Raw genomic sequence first — 16,814 nt, 5'->3', positions numbered from 1 at the left:
TCTTCACCTAGGATTTCCATATGCCAATGAAAATCATAGATCTAGTACCTATCCCTGTTGTATGCAATAACCAGTGTGGTGTTTCTGTGATGCCCTCTGATGGAGAAGCTATGGGATAATGGGGTTACCATAGTGAACATTTAGAAATATGTAGGCAACAGGGCAGATCCAGGCATGGTTATCCCTTATTGACTCAGATGAGAGACGGGGTATATTTCCCCCTACTAATGAGCCAGGTGAGGCAAGATAGAAGGTAAGTAGCCAGAATTTCCTGGAAGGACACCTCCCCAACTTTAGGACACACTGAGTGAGCATAGATTCATGTAAGCTCCTATTTCCTGCATGTCAGAGGGCATGGGGGTTCTGGGGCCCTTAGCCTAAGAAAAAACACATGAAACTACAAAGGTGAGTTCCAGTCAAGTATACTGGTCATATATTTCTTAAAGATGCTGTGAACTTTGCCCTTCCCTTATAAAGAAATCCCTACCTTAAAATCCAGTGGTTCTTGGGGCTTATTAGGGAGAAAAAGAATGGATATCTAGCTGAGCAGACTTGTTTTTCAGTCATTTCAATCGTGTCTGCTCTTTCTATGATGAACATTTAGGGTTTTCTGGGCAAAGATACTAGATTGGTTTGCCATTTCCCTTTCCAGCTCATTTTTACAGATGAAGAAATAGAGGCAAACAGAGGTAAGTGACTTGCCCAAGATCACACAAAGAGGAAATATCTAAGGTCAGATTGGAACTCAGGAAAATGAGTTTTCCTGACTTCAGGTTTTGCATTCTATCTAGTGCCCCACATAGCTGCCCAGGAGCAGACATACCTGATATGAACAAAAATCTGGCAGGAGAGTAAAGATACAAATGTAATGGAGTATTAAGCCTCAGTACTGGGCAGATTGGTAGAACCATAGAATAGAGAAGGGTCACAGAACAGCAACCCCTAGATTTAGTCAATTAATCTACAAGTATTTATTAAGTGGCCACAGGTAATATACAAAGACAATTTAAAAGTTCTTGTGCTAAAGATTATAATTTACTTGTGGCAGGAACAATATATACACATTTAAGTAAATATATATGTATATAGGTACACACATATATATACACACATATGTTAATACATCAATAATATATCTTCAATAAATTTTAAAATATACACAAAATAAACTCTAGTCAATTTCAGTGGTGGAGGCAATAACAGCAAGAGAGATCATGTAGAGTGGAGGTGAAAGACTATGTATGAGGAACAGTAAGTAGTTTGGTTAGACCATAGAGTGTATGAAGAAAAATAATGTGTCATAAGTTTGGAAAGGTAGGATGGAACCATATTGTGAAGGACTTTAAATGACAAACAAAAGTGTTTATATATTAACTTAGAGGCAATAGGGAGAACTGGATCTTTTTGAGCAGGGGAATAATATGGTCACATCTGTGCCTTAAGAATATCACTTGTAGGGGCAGCTAGGTGGTGCAGTGGATAGAGCACTGGCCCTGGAGTCAGGAGGACCTGAGTTCAAATCCAGCCTCAGACACTTGACACTTACTAGCTGTGTGACCCTGGGCAAGTCACTTAACCCCAATTGCCTCACTTTAAAAAAAATTAAAAAAAAAAAAAGAATGTCACTTGTAGGGGGCAAGCTGTGGGAAGAGAAGATGGCAGTGGCAGCCGAGGCCACAAACTGCATCATGGAGAGTTTTGTGGCCACCTTGGCTAATGGAATGACCCTCCAGCCTCCACTTGAAGAAGTGTCCATCATACAGCCTGAGAGCAGTGAGAAGTCCAACATGGAGGACATGATGTCTAAGGTTATTACTTCAACTCCTATGCCCACTTTGGCATCCATAAGGAGATGCTCAAGGACAAGGTGCAGACTCTCACCACAATTCCACATTCCATAATCGGCACCTGTTTAGGAACAAGGTGGTGCTAGATATGGGCTCAGGCCTGGAAGGTCATTAGGATTGAGTGCTCTAGTTTCTCTGACTATGCTGCCAAATCATCAAGGCCAACAAACTTGACCATGTGGTGACCATCATCAAAGGGAAGGTGGAGAGAGTGGAGCTCCCTGTGGATAAGGTGGATGTGATCATTAGTGAATGAATGGGATACTGCCTCTTCTATGAATCCATGCTCAACACTGTCCTACATGCCCGAGGCAAGTGGCTGGTCCCTAATGGGCTCATCTTCCCCGATTGGGCAACACTGTGTGTAACCGCCATTGAGGACCAGCAATACAAGGATTACAAGATTCAATGGTGGGAGAACATCTACAGCTTTGATATGTCCTGCATCAAGGAGCCTCTTGTTAATATGGTAGACCCCAAGTAGCTGGTGACCAATGCCTGCCTCATTAAGGAGGTGGATATCTACACAGTGCGTGTGGATGACCTTACCTTCACCTCCCCCTTCTGGCTGCAAGTGAAGAGGAATGACTACATCCATGCCCTTGTTGCCTACTTCAACATCGAGTTTACCCAATGCCACAAGCACCGGCTTCTCCACAAGACCTGAGTCCCCTTACACACACTGGCAGCAAACTGTCTTCTACAGGGAGGATTACCTCACATCGAAGATGGGAAAGGAGATCTTTGGCACCATTGGCATACAGCCCAATGCCAACAGTAATCGAGACCTTAACTTCACCATTGACATGTACTTCAAAGGGCAATTGTGCAAGCTCTCCTGCTCCACCGACTACCAAATACACTGATTTGGCAGGAGGACTGTACCCATGGGCCCCTGCCCCTGCCAGGCCACCCCACTCCGGGAGCCAGAACCCATTCACACTTTCCCCCATCCTTTGTCCTCCACCCCCAAGCCCTGCTCCCTCCCATGGGTGAGTGAGGAGCTCAGGGGCAACATCATCACTGTTTTTCATAATTTATGCTTTTATATAGTTGTACTCATGACAGTAAACCAAAACCAATGCAACCAAGATTAGAAGGAAAGCAAAAAGCTGGAAAATAATTTTTACAGCCAATGTTTTTGATAAAAGCCTCATTTCTAAAATATATAGAGAGCTGAATCAAATTTGTAGGAATTCAAGTCATTCTCCAAATGAGAAATGGTCAAAAGACATGAACAGGCAGTATCCAGACAAAGAAATCAAAACTATCTATAGTCATACGAAAAAATGTTCTCAATCACTATTGATTAGAGAAATGCAATACCAGCTATGTGAGCCTGAGCAAGTCACTTAACCCTCATTGCCCTACAAAAAAAAGAAGTGATTAGAGAAATGCAAATTAAAACAACTCTGAGGTACCACCTCACACCTGTCAGATTGACTATTATGACAAAAAAGGAAAATCATAAATACTAGAGATGTGGAAAAATTGGAGCACTAGTGAATTGGTTGGTAGAATTGTGAACTGATCCAGCCATCCTGTAGAGCAATTTGAAACTATGCTCAAAGGACTATCAAACTGTGCATACCCTTTGACCCAGCAATACCACTACTAGGTCTATATCCCAAAGAGATTATAAAAAAGGGAAAAGAACCCACATGGACAAAAATATTTATAGTTGCTTTCTTTGTGGTAGCAAAGAATTGGAAATTGAGGGGATGCCCATCAATTAAAGAATGGCTGAACAAATTGTGGTATATGAATGTAGTGGTATACTTTTGTGCTGTAAGAAATGATGAGGGGGGTGGGCAGCTAGGTGGTGCAGTGGATAAAGCACCAGCCCTGGATTCAGGAGGATCTGAGTTCAAATCCAGCCTCAGAAACTTGACACTTACTAGCTGTGTGACCCTGGGCAAATCACTTAACCCTCATTGCCTTGCAAAAATAAAATAAAATTAAAAAAAGAAACAACAAAAAAGGCAGCTTTCAGAAAAACCTGGGAAGACTTACATGAACTGATGCTGAGTGAAATGAGCAGAACCAGGAAAACATTGTACACAGTATCAACAACATTGTGTGATGATCAACTGTGTTAGGCTTAGCTCTTCTCAGTAATACAATGGTCCAAGACAATTCCAAAGGACTCATGATGGAAAATGTTCTCCACATCCAGAAAAAGAACTATATAGTCTGAAGGCAGATCAAAGCATACTATTTTCACTTTTGTTGTTGTTGTTGTTGTTGTTTGTTTGCTCTTTCTTGTGGCTTTTCCTTTTTGTTCTGAAGCTTCTTTCACAACATAACTAATGTGTTTAAATATGTTTAACATGATTGTACTGTATAACTTATTGCCTGCTGGCTTTGGGGTGGGGGGGGGAGAGAAGGGAGGGAGGGGAAAAATTTGGAGCTAAAAATTTTTTTAAATCAATATTGAGAGGGGCAGTTAGGTGGCGCAGTGGATAAAGCACCGGCCCTGGATTCAGGAGGACCTGAGTTCAAATCCGGCCTCAGACACTTGATACTTACTAGCTGTGTGACCCTGGGCAAGTCACTTAACCCCAATTGCCTCACAAAAAAAATGAATATTGAAAACTATCTTCACATGTAATTGGAAAAAAACTATTTTTTTTCAAAAAAGACTATAACTTGTGTGAAGGATAAAGAAGTAAGGCAAAAACAAATGTCTTTATTAAGCATTTACTCTGTGCCAGGCACCACGGGAATGTTGGTTGGTTGATTGATTGATTGATAAGAGCTGGCGATAAAAATCTGAGCAAAAAGGAAAATAACCCCTCTCTTCAAGCAACTTACATTTTAATGGGCCAGGGGAGACAACATGCTAAAAAAAAGATCTAAGAGGAGAAAGTGTATCTTCTTGGGGCCGTGGTATTGAAGTTCAGAAAGTCAGAAGTATAGCCAGGAGGGGAATGAAGCTTGGCTGGCTGGGTCCCTCCCAAAAATGGAGGTCCTGGGAGGAATGTATCAATTGGAGAAGGGGACTAGCATGGTGAACAGGTATTTTGGTGTAAGAATGTCACAGGAACAGGTGGCAATTACGAGATAACTGGTGGGGCAGCTGGGTGGTGCAGTGGACAGAGCACCAGCCCTGGAGTCAGGAGGACCTGAGTTCAAATCCGGCCTCAGACACTTAACACTTACTTACTAGCTATGTGACACTGGGCAAGTCACTTAATCCCAATTGCTTCGTCAAAAGAGAGAGAGAGAGAGAGAGAGAGAACTGGTAACTTTGGGCAGAACAGTTCCAGTTCAGTAATGAGGTTGGTAGCTATATTTCAAGAGGTCAAGAAGCGAGCATTAGAGAAAGTAGGGACAAAAAGTGTAGACAGCTTTTTTCTAGGAATTTGTCTTTGAAAGGGTGGAGAGATGTAGGATTAAGAGGATCATGGCATCAAAGATTTTCTAAAGATGGAGAAAACCTGGGGATGTTTTTAGGAGCTAGTATATAAGGAGAGACTGCAGATTAGCAAAAGATGGGGTATAATTGAAGGAAATTCTCTAGGAAGAGACAAGAGAGGATAAGATAAAATGTACAAGTAGAGTTTGACATTGGCAATGAGGAGTCATCTCTTCAAAAGATACTGGAGAGGGGCAGTTAAGTGGCGCAGTGGATAAAGCACTGGCCCTGGAGTCAGAAGTACCTGAGTTCAAATCCAGCCTCAGACACTTAACACTTACTAGCTGTGTGACCCGGGGCAAGTCACTTAACCCCAATTGCCTCACTAAAAAAAAAAAAATTAATAAAAGATACCGGAGGAAAGAAGGAAGGAAAGGAAGGAATGAGGGATAAATTCAAAGTGTAAGAGAAGAGGTTGCTCAAGGTGAGAAGCCTCCATTTTCTCAATAAAGTATGAGGTGAGATGCAGGGGAGTAATTGTTTTGAAAGTTAGGGGAGAGACAAGAAGGTTTAGCCCAGACTGAGTAGAGGTATCTGAAGATCTATGAAAACTATGGAAACTGACAGGATCCTATCCCTTCAGAATATGTTATTTAGCTAATACTTTAAATGACAGATTCAGGATTCAAGATGATAGAACCAGGAATGAGAGATTAGTTAAATCGAATAATATTAGTATAATAGTGTTTAATATTGAATAATTAATTTGTATAATTTAATAAGATTAGAAATAAAGTGAGTTAAATCAAATAATATGGTATTTGAGAGGGATAAATGAAAAATGTTGCTCTTACACTTAAAAGATCAACAGTACAAATGCAGAATGGGAAGATTTATCTGGACAGCTGTTCTTTTCTTTTCCTTTTTGGACAGCTGTTCTTATAAAAAAACGTATTAGACATTGTAGCTGATAATAAATTTAATAAGATGACTTGGCAGCCAAAAAAAAGCTAATGTGGTCTTGGACTATAACTATAGAAGAATAAGATTCAAAAAAAGTAAAGTAAAAAATTTTACTGTGTTCTACCCTAGTCAGACTCTATGTAAAGTATAATATTCAGTTCTGGCTACTACTTTTTTTTTTGAGGCAATGAGGGTTAAGTGACTTGCCCAGGGTCACACAAGTAGAGAGTGTCAAGTGTCTGATGCCAGATTTGAGCTCAGATCCTCCTGAATCCAGAGTGGGTGCTTTATCCACTGCGTCACCTAGCTGCCCTGGGTACCACATTTCAAGAGAGATTTTGGCAAGCTGGAGATATTCAAAGATGGACAACCAAGGAGGATGAGAAGAATTAAAATATGTCCACTGTCATCAAATATTCATTGGATTCCATGTAGAATGGGTATTAGATATACTCTGAATAACTCCATAAGGGAAAATGGGACCAAAGGTTGGAAGAGGCAAAGAGATGGATTTGACCTCAATATAAGGAAAGACTTCCTTACAAGAGTTGTCAAAAATATAGAACAGGTTGCTTGGTAAGGTACTGAAACAGAGGCTAGATGACTACTCATTGTTGATACTGTAGTCAACCAGTAAGTTAAGAAAACAAACATTTGTTAAGTACTGACTATATGCCAGAAACTGCTAAGTGTTTGGGGATACAAATAAGAGCAAAAATAGGCCCTCCCCTCAAGGAGCTTACAGTCTTTTGCTTCTGACTACTGTCTCCTTTAATCTAGCCTCCCTCTTATTTCCCACTTTTCCCTTAGGCCCTTCTCCTCCTACTTCCCCAGTGGGTAAGATGAATTTTTGTACCCAGCTGTGTGTATGAGTATTCTTCCCACCTTTAACCAGTTCAGATGAGAGTGAAGTTCAAATGTCAGCTCTCTCCATGTTGCCCTATCTGTTGTATTAATTCTTCCTTGTACACTCCATTTAGGAGATAATTTTCCTCATTATTCTTTTCCCTCCCCCCCTCTCCCAGGGCATTCTTCTCCCCACTCCCACTTCTATTCTTCTTTTGAGACTGTCCAAATGTAATGGAATCGTACCCAGGCCCTCTATCTAATTAGATTCTCTCTAAGACCCCTAGTGATGGTAAAGTTCTGAGGAGTTGCATGTATCATCTCCCCATGTAAAAATGCAAACAATTTAAATTAAACCTTGTTTAATCTCTTATGATTTCTCCCTCACTTTTACCTTTTATGTTTTTCTTGAGTACTATGTTTGCCTATTAAATTTTCTACTAAGCTCTGGTCTTTCATTAGGAATACTCAAAGGTCTTTTATTTCATTAAAGATCTATTTTTCCCCTCTGTACAATTCTACTCAGTCTACCTAGTTAGATTATTCTTGGTTGTAAGCCTACATTCTTTGCCTTCTAGAATATAATATTCTAAGCAGTCCATTCTTCAGAGTAGTGGCTGCTAAATCTGTTGTTATCCTGACTGTGGCTATTTGGTACTTGAATTCTTTCTTTCTGGATACTTTCAGTATTTTTTTTCTTTGACCTGGGAGCTCTGGATTTGGGTTGTAATATTTCTAGGAGTTTTCATTCTGGGGTTTCTATTTCAGTTTCTATTTTGCCCTCTGGTTCTTAAATATCTGGGCAGCTTTCTTTTATAATTTCTTGATGACATCTAGACTCTTTTTTTCATAGCTTTCAGGTAATCCAATAATTCTTAAATTCTCTCTCCTTTGATCTGTTTTCCAGGTCAATTGTTTGATTTTTTTCTATAAGATAGTTCACATTTTCTTCTATTTTTTTAGCCTTTTTACTTTGTTTCTTTATTTCTTAATATCTCAAGGAGTCATTAGTTTCCCTTTGGTCAATTCTAATTTTTGTGGAGCAATTTTCTTTAGTAAGGGTTTGTGCCTCTTTTACCAAGCTGTTAATTCTCTTTTCATATCTTTCTTTCTTAACTTTCATTTGGTTTTTTAAAATATTTTTTAAAAAACCTCTTTAACTCTTAAAAGTTCTTGTTGGATTTATGTCAAATCTATACTTTTTTGAGGATTTGCTAGTAGACATCTTTGTCATTCTCTTTTGTGTCTGTGTCTTAAGTTTCCCAGTCATCATAATTTATTTTGCTTTGGTTTGTTTGCTCATTCTTCCAACCTACTTTTTTATTTTGGACTTTATGCTAGTGTTGAGTTCTGTGTTCTTCTGGAGTAGGGGTGGGGGCTGGGATGTTTGGCCAGATTTTCTGTCCTTTTCTGTCCTTCTGCCATCTTTGAAACTCAGTCTGGAGGCCTACAAGGCTCCCAAATTAGTGTAATCCAAAGGAAGTCTCTTTATTCCCCTCCTGGTCTGAGCTCTGCAAGTCCCTAACACAAGTTTGGATCAGATGATCTATGTGTGGTTGAGTTTCAGACTCCTCTTTGCTCTGACTCCTTTTCTGGTTACTCCATTGAAAATATAGATGCCGGGCTGAAATCTAGAACTGAGTCTCTGTTGCTCTGTTCCTAGGCTCAAAGACACATAGCTACATCTCTGGAACTTGTTCCTTTCACAGTACACACCTAGGGCAGGCCTATGTTCCCTCTAACTTCTCCTCGCTGCTCTGGATCTGAGAACCCAGAAATGGGCAATTGAGTTGCCAGATGTCATTTATTCTGGCACCCAGTACTAATTCAGGGATGCCCTAAGATCCCCTTCTGCCCTAGTGTGTCCTGTCCCGATGCTCTGTTTCAGCATCCTTGCTGTTACAGGTTGTTCTGTTGTTCTTAACATCACCACTAACCACTGATCTAGAGCCAGACATCCTGGAGAAGGAAGTCAAATGGGCCTTAAAAAGCATGGCTAGGGAGCAGCTAGGTGGCTCAGAGGATAGAGCACTGGCCCTGGAGTCAGGAGGACCTGAGTTCAAATATGACCTCAGACACTTAACACACACTTACTAGCTGTGTGACCCTGGGCAAGTCACTTAACCCCAATTGCCTCACTAAAAAAAAAAAAAAAACTAAAAACTAAAAAAACTAAAAAACCAACCAAACAAACAAAAAGCATGGCTAGAATCAGGAGAACATTGTACATAATAACAGTAACATTGTGTGATAATCAACTATGATTGACTTAGCTCTTCTCAACAATACAATGATCCAAGACAATTCCAAAAGCCTCATAATGGAAAATGCTACACAAATCCAGAGAAAGAACTGATGGAGGCTGAATGTAGATCAAACATACTATTTTTATTTATTTTTGTTTTTTCTATACTTTTTTTCTCTTGTTCTGTTTTTTCTTATACAACATTACTAATGTGGAAATATGTTTTACAAAACTGTACATGTTTAACCTATATCAGATTGCTTGCCATCTTGGGGATGGGAGAGGGAAGGGAGGGAAAAAATTTGGAACTCAAAAATCTTTCAAAAATGAATGTTGGGGGCAGCTAGGTGGTACAGTGGATAGAGCACTGGCCCTGGAGTCAGGAGGACCTGAGTTCAAATCCAGTGTCAGACACTTAACACTTACTAGCTGTGTGACCCTGGGCAAGTCACTTAACCCCAATTGCCTCACTAAAAAAAACAAACAAAATGAATGTTGAAAATTGCCTTTAGGGGCAGCTAGATGGCTCAGTAGATAAAACACTGGCCCTGGATTCAGGAGGATCTGAGTTCAAATCTGGCCTCAGACACTTGACACTTGCTAGCTGTGTGACCCTGGGCAAGTCACTTAACCCCCATTGCCCCACAAAAAAAAAGAAAAAGAAAAAGAAAATTGCCTTTACATGTAATTGTGGAAAATGAAATACTATTAAATTTTAAAGTGAAGAAAAAAAGCATTGCCAACAATAAGGCTAGTAGAAGTGGTAGAATCCCAGCTGAGCTATTTAAAAATCTAAAAGATGATGCTGTTAAAGTGCTGCACTCAATACATCAGCAAATTTGGAAAACACAACAGTGTCCACTGGATTTATACCCCAGTCCTAAAGAAGGGCAATGCCAAGGAACGTTCAAATTACCAAACAATTGTGCTCATTTCACATACCAGCAAGGTTATGCTTAAGATTCTGCAAGCTAGGCTTCAGAAATATATGAATTGAGAATTACCAAAAGAGCAGGCTAGTTTTCAAAGAAATAGAGGAACTAGAGACCAAATTGCCAACATTCACTGGATTATGGAAATGGCAAGATAGTTCCAGAAAAACTTCTACTTTGACTTCATTGATTACACTAAATTCTTTGACTGTGGATCACAACAAAATGTGGCAAGTTCTCAAAGAGACAGGAGCACCAGATCATCTTACTTGTCAAGAAACCTATACATGGGCTAAGAAGCAACAGTTAGAACCAAACATGGAACAACTGATTGGTTTAAGAATAGAAAAGGAGTACTGCAAAGTTGAATATTGTCTGGGGCTCAAAAATCTTTGCAGATAGGTGACTGTAGTCATGAAATTGAAGGATGCTTACTCCCTTGAAGGAAAGTGATGTTAAATCTGGACAGCATACTAAAAAGCAGAAATATCATCTTGTTGACAAAGGTCTGTATGATCAAAGCTATGGTTTTTCCAGTAGCAGTGTATGGCTTTGAGAGTTGGACTTTCAGAATCAATGCTTTCAAATTGTGGTGCTAGAGAAGACTTCTGAGAGTCCTTTGGACAGGAAGGAGATTAAATCAGCCAATACTTAAAGAAATTAATTCAGGCTATTCAGTTTAAGATCAAATACTGAAGCCAAAGCTTAAATATGTTGGTCACATAATGAGAAGATGGGATTAGTTGGGAAATACTCTGGTGTTGGGAAAAATGAAAAGGGGATGGCAGAGAAGATGGATAGATAGCATCAGGGAAATAATGAACATGAACTTAGACTTCAGAATATAGTAGAGGATAGAAGGGCCTGGCCTTCTATGGTCCATGGGGTCAAGAGGAATTGGACACAACTGAGCAACTGAATAACAAACTCTTTTTGCCTTAACTGATCCTGGTCAGCCACTACCCCAGTGTCTGCAGACCTTTTTGCTTGTCTTCCTAAGCTGCCCTGGACTGGAAAAATGACACATTGTGACTTGTTTTTGGCTTTCTCAATCAAATTTGGTCTGGTGTGTTTTTTCGATTGTTGTGCAGTTGGTAGTTGCTAGGGAGGTAAGGCAAAAATGCTGCCTCTCATTCCACCATCTTGACTTTGACTGAGAGGTAGCTTTAAGCTGTAATAGATAATAATATCTAATGCTTATATAGCCCTTTAAGGCCTGCAAAGAGATAAAGCTCTGTTACCTTTGTTATATATATATATATATATATATATATATCACACACACACACACACACACACACACACACACCTCTTGACCGCATGGCAGGCCCTTCTATCCTCTACTTTATTCTGAAGTCTGTCTAAGTTCATGTTCATTATTTCCCTGATGCTATCTATACATTTTATTCATTTGATCCTCACAATAACCCTGGAAGGTAAGTGCTATTATTATCCCCAATTTACAGATGAGGAAACTGAGGCTGAGCAAGACATGCCCAAGATCACACAGCTAGGAAGTGTCTGGGGCAGTAATGGACCATAAGCCTTCACGTCTCCAAGTTTAGCCCTCTGTCCACTATAATACTTACCTATCTAGTGTAGAGACATTTTATACATCAGATAGGGAGTTAGACTAGGTGACCCTATATATTATTTCCACCTCTAAGGTCCTAGGATTCTCTAAGACACAAATCTTCTCTATCACACCAACCTACAATAACTTAACCATCTCAGATATGCTTCCCAGTTCAGGCTGAACTACATTAAGATGCAATTAGGAGGGGGCAGCTAAGTGGCGCAGTGGATAAAGCACTGGCCCTGGAGTCAGGAGTATCTGAGTTCAAATCCGGCCTCAGACACTTAACACTTACTAGCTGTGTGACCCTGGGCAAGTCACTTAACCCCAATTCCCTGACTAAAAAAAAAAGATGCAATTAGGAAATATTTAACAAGATAAATAAAAATACAATAAAATACATATAATATCACATGTTCCAACCAAGTCAATATGTAGCAGTGGGGAGCTTTGTGTATGAATTAGTGGTCCCCATTTCTATTCAAGTTTGACAACACTGCACTAAAGTTATAACATTAGAATGTAAGTTCTATTGAGGTAGAGACTATTCTGCCACAGAGCTTAGTACAATGCCTGGAACATGGTAGATGTTTAGTCAGTGGTGACTTATTGTTTCTAATGTGCATTTGACAATTTATCTTCACAATCATCTCTTATATAATGACCATTTATTGTTATTTGCTACTTAACCTTTCATTGTTTACATCTGATCTTATCAATGTCATCATAAAGCTGAAAAGCAGGTACTATAACCTATATTCCTTGGTGTCTCCTATGTACCTTACATAAAGTAGATACTTAACTAATATTGACTAATGGATGATCTCCAGGGAGACACATATAAGTCGGCTAAAGAACACGGCAGACTATGTAATGGCAAGTGCACTGAATTTGGAAAATCAGAAGACCCGAGTTCAAATTCTGACTCTACTCTTTATTAGCTTTGTGACCTTTGGCAGCTAGGTGGTGCAGTGGGCCAAGTCTGGAGTCAGGAAGATTCATCTTCCTGAGTTCAAATCTGACCTTAGATACTTAGTAGATGGGCATGTCACTTAACCCAGTTTGCCTCAGTTTTCTCATCTGTTAAAATGAGCTGGAGAAGGAAATGGCAAACCACTCCAGTGTCTTTGCCAAGAAAACTCCAAGCAGGGTCACAGAGAGTCAGGCATGACTGAAAATGACCCAACAGCAACCATGGATAAGTCTCCAAATTTCACTAGGCCTCTGTAAATATGAGAGAGGGAGACTAAATGTTCCCTTTGTCCCTACCAGTTCTCTGGCAGGCCTAAGAAGAAGAGAGGGCTGCAGTAATTGAGGAATGCAGTAATAAAGGAAGTTGAGCTTCAGCTCAGTCTTGAAAGAGGGAAAAGAAATGGCTAGAAGAGAATCAGAGGAGGTGTTACAGGAAGGAGTATGAGTAAAGGCATAGAGACAAGAGCAGTCAATAAACAGTCAATATTTAATAAGCATCTGTTAAACACCTGCTATGTACCAGGCACTGTGTTAAGAGCTGTTGTGGTTGTTCATCTTTTGTTCTTGAAGAGGACCCGATGACATCAGGTGGGTGATGTCTTGACTTAAAGTGAATTGGATTTAAGTGAGGCAGAACTATACAAAGTGATCAGCCTCACTCTCTCCTCCAGAGTCATTGGACTCCAATGGTAAGGCATAGGTCAGGAAAACTGGCAATGGCTCCTAATGCAATGGTGACACAAAGAAAGGTGAAAGACAGTACCTGCTATCAAGGAGCTCACAATGTACTGGGGGAGGCTCCAAGCAAACCAATTTACACCAGAGGAATAGTAAATAAGTAACAAAGGAAAGACAGCAGAATTAAGAGGGATTGGGGAAAGTTTCCTAGAGAAAGAGGGATTTTTGTTGGGACTTAAAGGAAAAATACATGTTGGCATGTTCTGGATTCCTCAAAGCATGAGTGGGGAACAAAATGTGGCTAGGTAAAAAGGGGCAGATTGTGTAGGGCTTAGCACAGTGACTGGCACATAATAGGTACTTAATAAACGTTTATTGATAGATTGATTGAATATCAGACTAAGGAATCTGGATTTCATCCATGAGAAGTTAGACAATGATAAAACAAGCTGCCACTCTTAATCAATTTCTTCTGAACCATCAGGGCTTAAGATTGCACTGACAGGAGAGGTCTGAGACAGGTTGAGACTGGAAACCCATCTTGCTTGTGGAGGCAACTTCTCCAAGGGTCCCTATAATGATTGCCCACAATGACCACATTGGACCAGAATCTGAAAAAAAAAACCTTTGTTTCTCTTTCAGTCAAAGGATGAGAATGTCAGATAGCAAATTATAGGATAGGAGACCAAAGAAAGCCAGTGATCAATTTCAGTGGGGACTGGAAGCAGGCAGGCACTGAGGAATGGGAAAGGGACTGGTGATTACTGATGGAGGACTCAGTTGGATTCACGGAAAGGAATTAAGGCCAGGGAGAGGACAGATCAAATGCCTGGAATCCCAGGAAGGGCTGGTTGTCAGGGGAGGAGGAGACTAATCTGTGGTACCCAGATGTTTTCTTTGCTTCTTGGAATAAAGAAGCACTTGGAACCAAAAACTTTCCAAGGCCAATGAAATTAGATTCTGCATATGTTTCCTCTTCCAAAAAAGCAAGATGGTGACATCTCTGCCAGAACTATTTGGGCCACTTGTGTAGTTGAAAATTAACAGTGGCATCCTGAGAGCTGCCAGTTCCAGTGAGAAAATAGTCCTGTGGACAGATCTGCCACCTCTCTCTTTGGCTTTACTTCAGGGGAAAAATAAATAGGGATCAGAATACAAACAGATAAAACCATGACAAAAGGATAAGCTCACCACTTACATTAACCTCATTCTGGAAAGGATGCCCAAAGGACAGAAATAAGAAGTTCAGTTCAATTTGGCAAACATTTATTAAGTGCTTACTGTGTGCAGACCTCTGAGCTAAGTGCCAGGAGATGTGCAAAAACCAGCTAAGCCCCAATTCCTGCCCTAATGGAATTTATTAACGACTAGCAATTAGCCAAACAATGATACTTTCCCCCTTGATGTATGGCAAGCTCTGAGACAGGGTTTTCCCCTGTTCTCTAAACAGGGAGATGAATGTCCTGGAAATCAGAACAAAGGGATGACTGTATGATGTGTGTGCTGATGGGGAGGGACTCAAGAGGTAGAGAGTGGCTGAAAGTTCACAAGAAAGCCCTCCAACATCCATACCAAGGAGATACTCATCATTTTCAGGGTTAGCACTGGCAAAGTGTCCTTATTAAGGGGAAAGTGTGGTACCTAAATCCCTGAAAGAGTTCCATCAGTCAGCTACTTCAACTTTCTTGTCTTGTCTTTTGGAGATTTTGTTTTGTTTTGTTTTCCTAATGACATACTGTTTGAACCAGAAGGGACCTTTGAGATCATCTAATCCAACCTGCCCATTTTACAGATGTGAAAACAAACCCAGAGAGGTTAAGTAGCTTGCCCAAGGTCACAGGAGCAGAACTCAACCCCAGGTATTCCTATTCCAGGACCAGTTCATTCCACTACACTACGTTTCCTCCCCTTCCCAGGCATATCTCCTTAACATTTCAAAATATCTCAGAATGTGAAACACAGAAAGGGTCTTAGAGATCACCTAGTCACAGAACCCAAGAATCAGAAGATCTCAAAGTTGTAGAAGACCTTATCCAACTCCTTTCCTCCCCATTTTATATGGTGAAATCTAGACTCAGAGAGGTCAAGCAATTTACTTAAAGTCACACAGTTAATTGCTAACAGTTGCAGTGAATAGCTCTGTTAATTCTCAGTCCAGTGTTCTTACCCCTGAACCACCATGAAAAACTTCTTGACAGTCTGCATAGTATATCACTTAAAGAATATGAAGGGCAGGTGGGGCTAGAGTGAAAATGAATCCTGGGGTAGAATGGGATACTGTCTGTTGCTTTCCTATCTTCACTCACCCTTTCTTCCTCTATTTTTTTTTGAGAAGATGAGGTGAATAGCAAATAGCTCCTAGGAGTGAGTCCATCATCTATCTCATCAGTCTGGCTTCTCAATCTCTTTGAAGAATGAGACCACATCTGTCTGAATGGATCTGTTTAGGGTTTGTTTGGAGGGTTGTATTCTTTTTTGTCCTGATTAACTTTAATTTCAGCAGTAAGGATTGGAAATACTTAGTATTTCTCAAGGATTATTGGCTAGCTGGGAGGAGCTGATTATCTGAACTGTAGCCAGATACCATTAACCTCATTCACTCATTAATCCCAAGGAAATTCTTCCTGGCTCAATCATTATCATGTCTGACAATTACAGATGACTTTTCATCCCACAGACTGCAAACATACTGCCTAAAAAATATGGAACCATAGTCCGTGCTTTGGGGTAGGGTTGAGGGTGGAACAGGGAGGGGAAGAACTGGAATTTTATTAAAAAAAAAAAAACCAACAACACTAGATAGCCTGAAGGGATGAGCAATTCTCCTATTTATATAATTCATATTTCTTAGGATCATAGATCTAGAATTGGAAAGGACCTTAGATTATATCTAGTCCCCCCTTTTCCTCATAGTACTATTGAAGAAACTGAGGCCCAGGGAGGATAAATTACTTGCCCAGGGTCACATAGATGCTAAACATCTCCAGAGTACACTTTCTACTTGCTACCTTAGGCCCCATAGGTCACAGTTCATAGGATTTAGAACCAGAGGGGACACTAGAGATCTGACCCAATTCTTCCTGGTGGCTCCATCAAGAGCCCTATTTTCTTCTCTCTTCCTTAGGGTTTATGAGCAGCAATGAAGACATGTATAAGGGCTAACCTATTCCTTGTCTTCTCAGTGGGTGGCGGAGGGGGGCTAGAGGGAAGAAGAAAATTCCAAATTCAATATTTAAAAAATATTTTTTTTAAAGTGGTGAAAAGACATGGTAAAAGAAAGTGAGTTAGGGAAGAAGGAGATGGAAGCAAAGGAGAGAAGAGAAAGGAGAAAGTGATGAGCAGGGGAAAGGAGTGAGGGAAAGGCAACAGTGGGAAGAGAGTGGCAGAGTAGAGAATG

General features: G+C 40.3%; 1 pseudogene; it reads left to right on the top strand.

The window, feature by feature from the left end:
* The first annotated feature begins 1,655 nt into the window (after nt 1–1,655).
* LOC122755224 lies at nt 1,656–2,713 on the top strand (annotated as a pseudogene).
* Nucleotides 2,714–16,814: the final 14,101 nt, after the last annotated feature.

This window comes from Dromiciops gliroides, chromosome 4, assembly GCF_019393635.1.
Source record: "Dromiciops gliroides isolate mDroGli1 chromosome 4, mDroGli1.pri, whole genome shotgun sequence".
NCBI lineage: Eukaryota > Metazoa > Chordata > Mammalia > Microbiotheria > Microbiotheriidae > Dromiciops > Dromiciops gliroides.
Note: the sequence above shows the minus strand (reverse complement) of the source record. Positions and strands in the feature narration are given on the sequence as shown.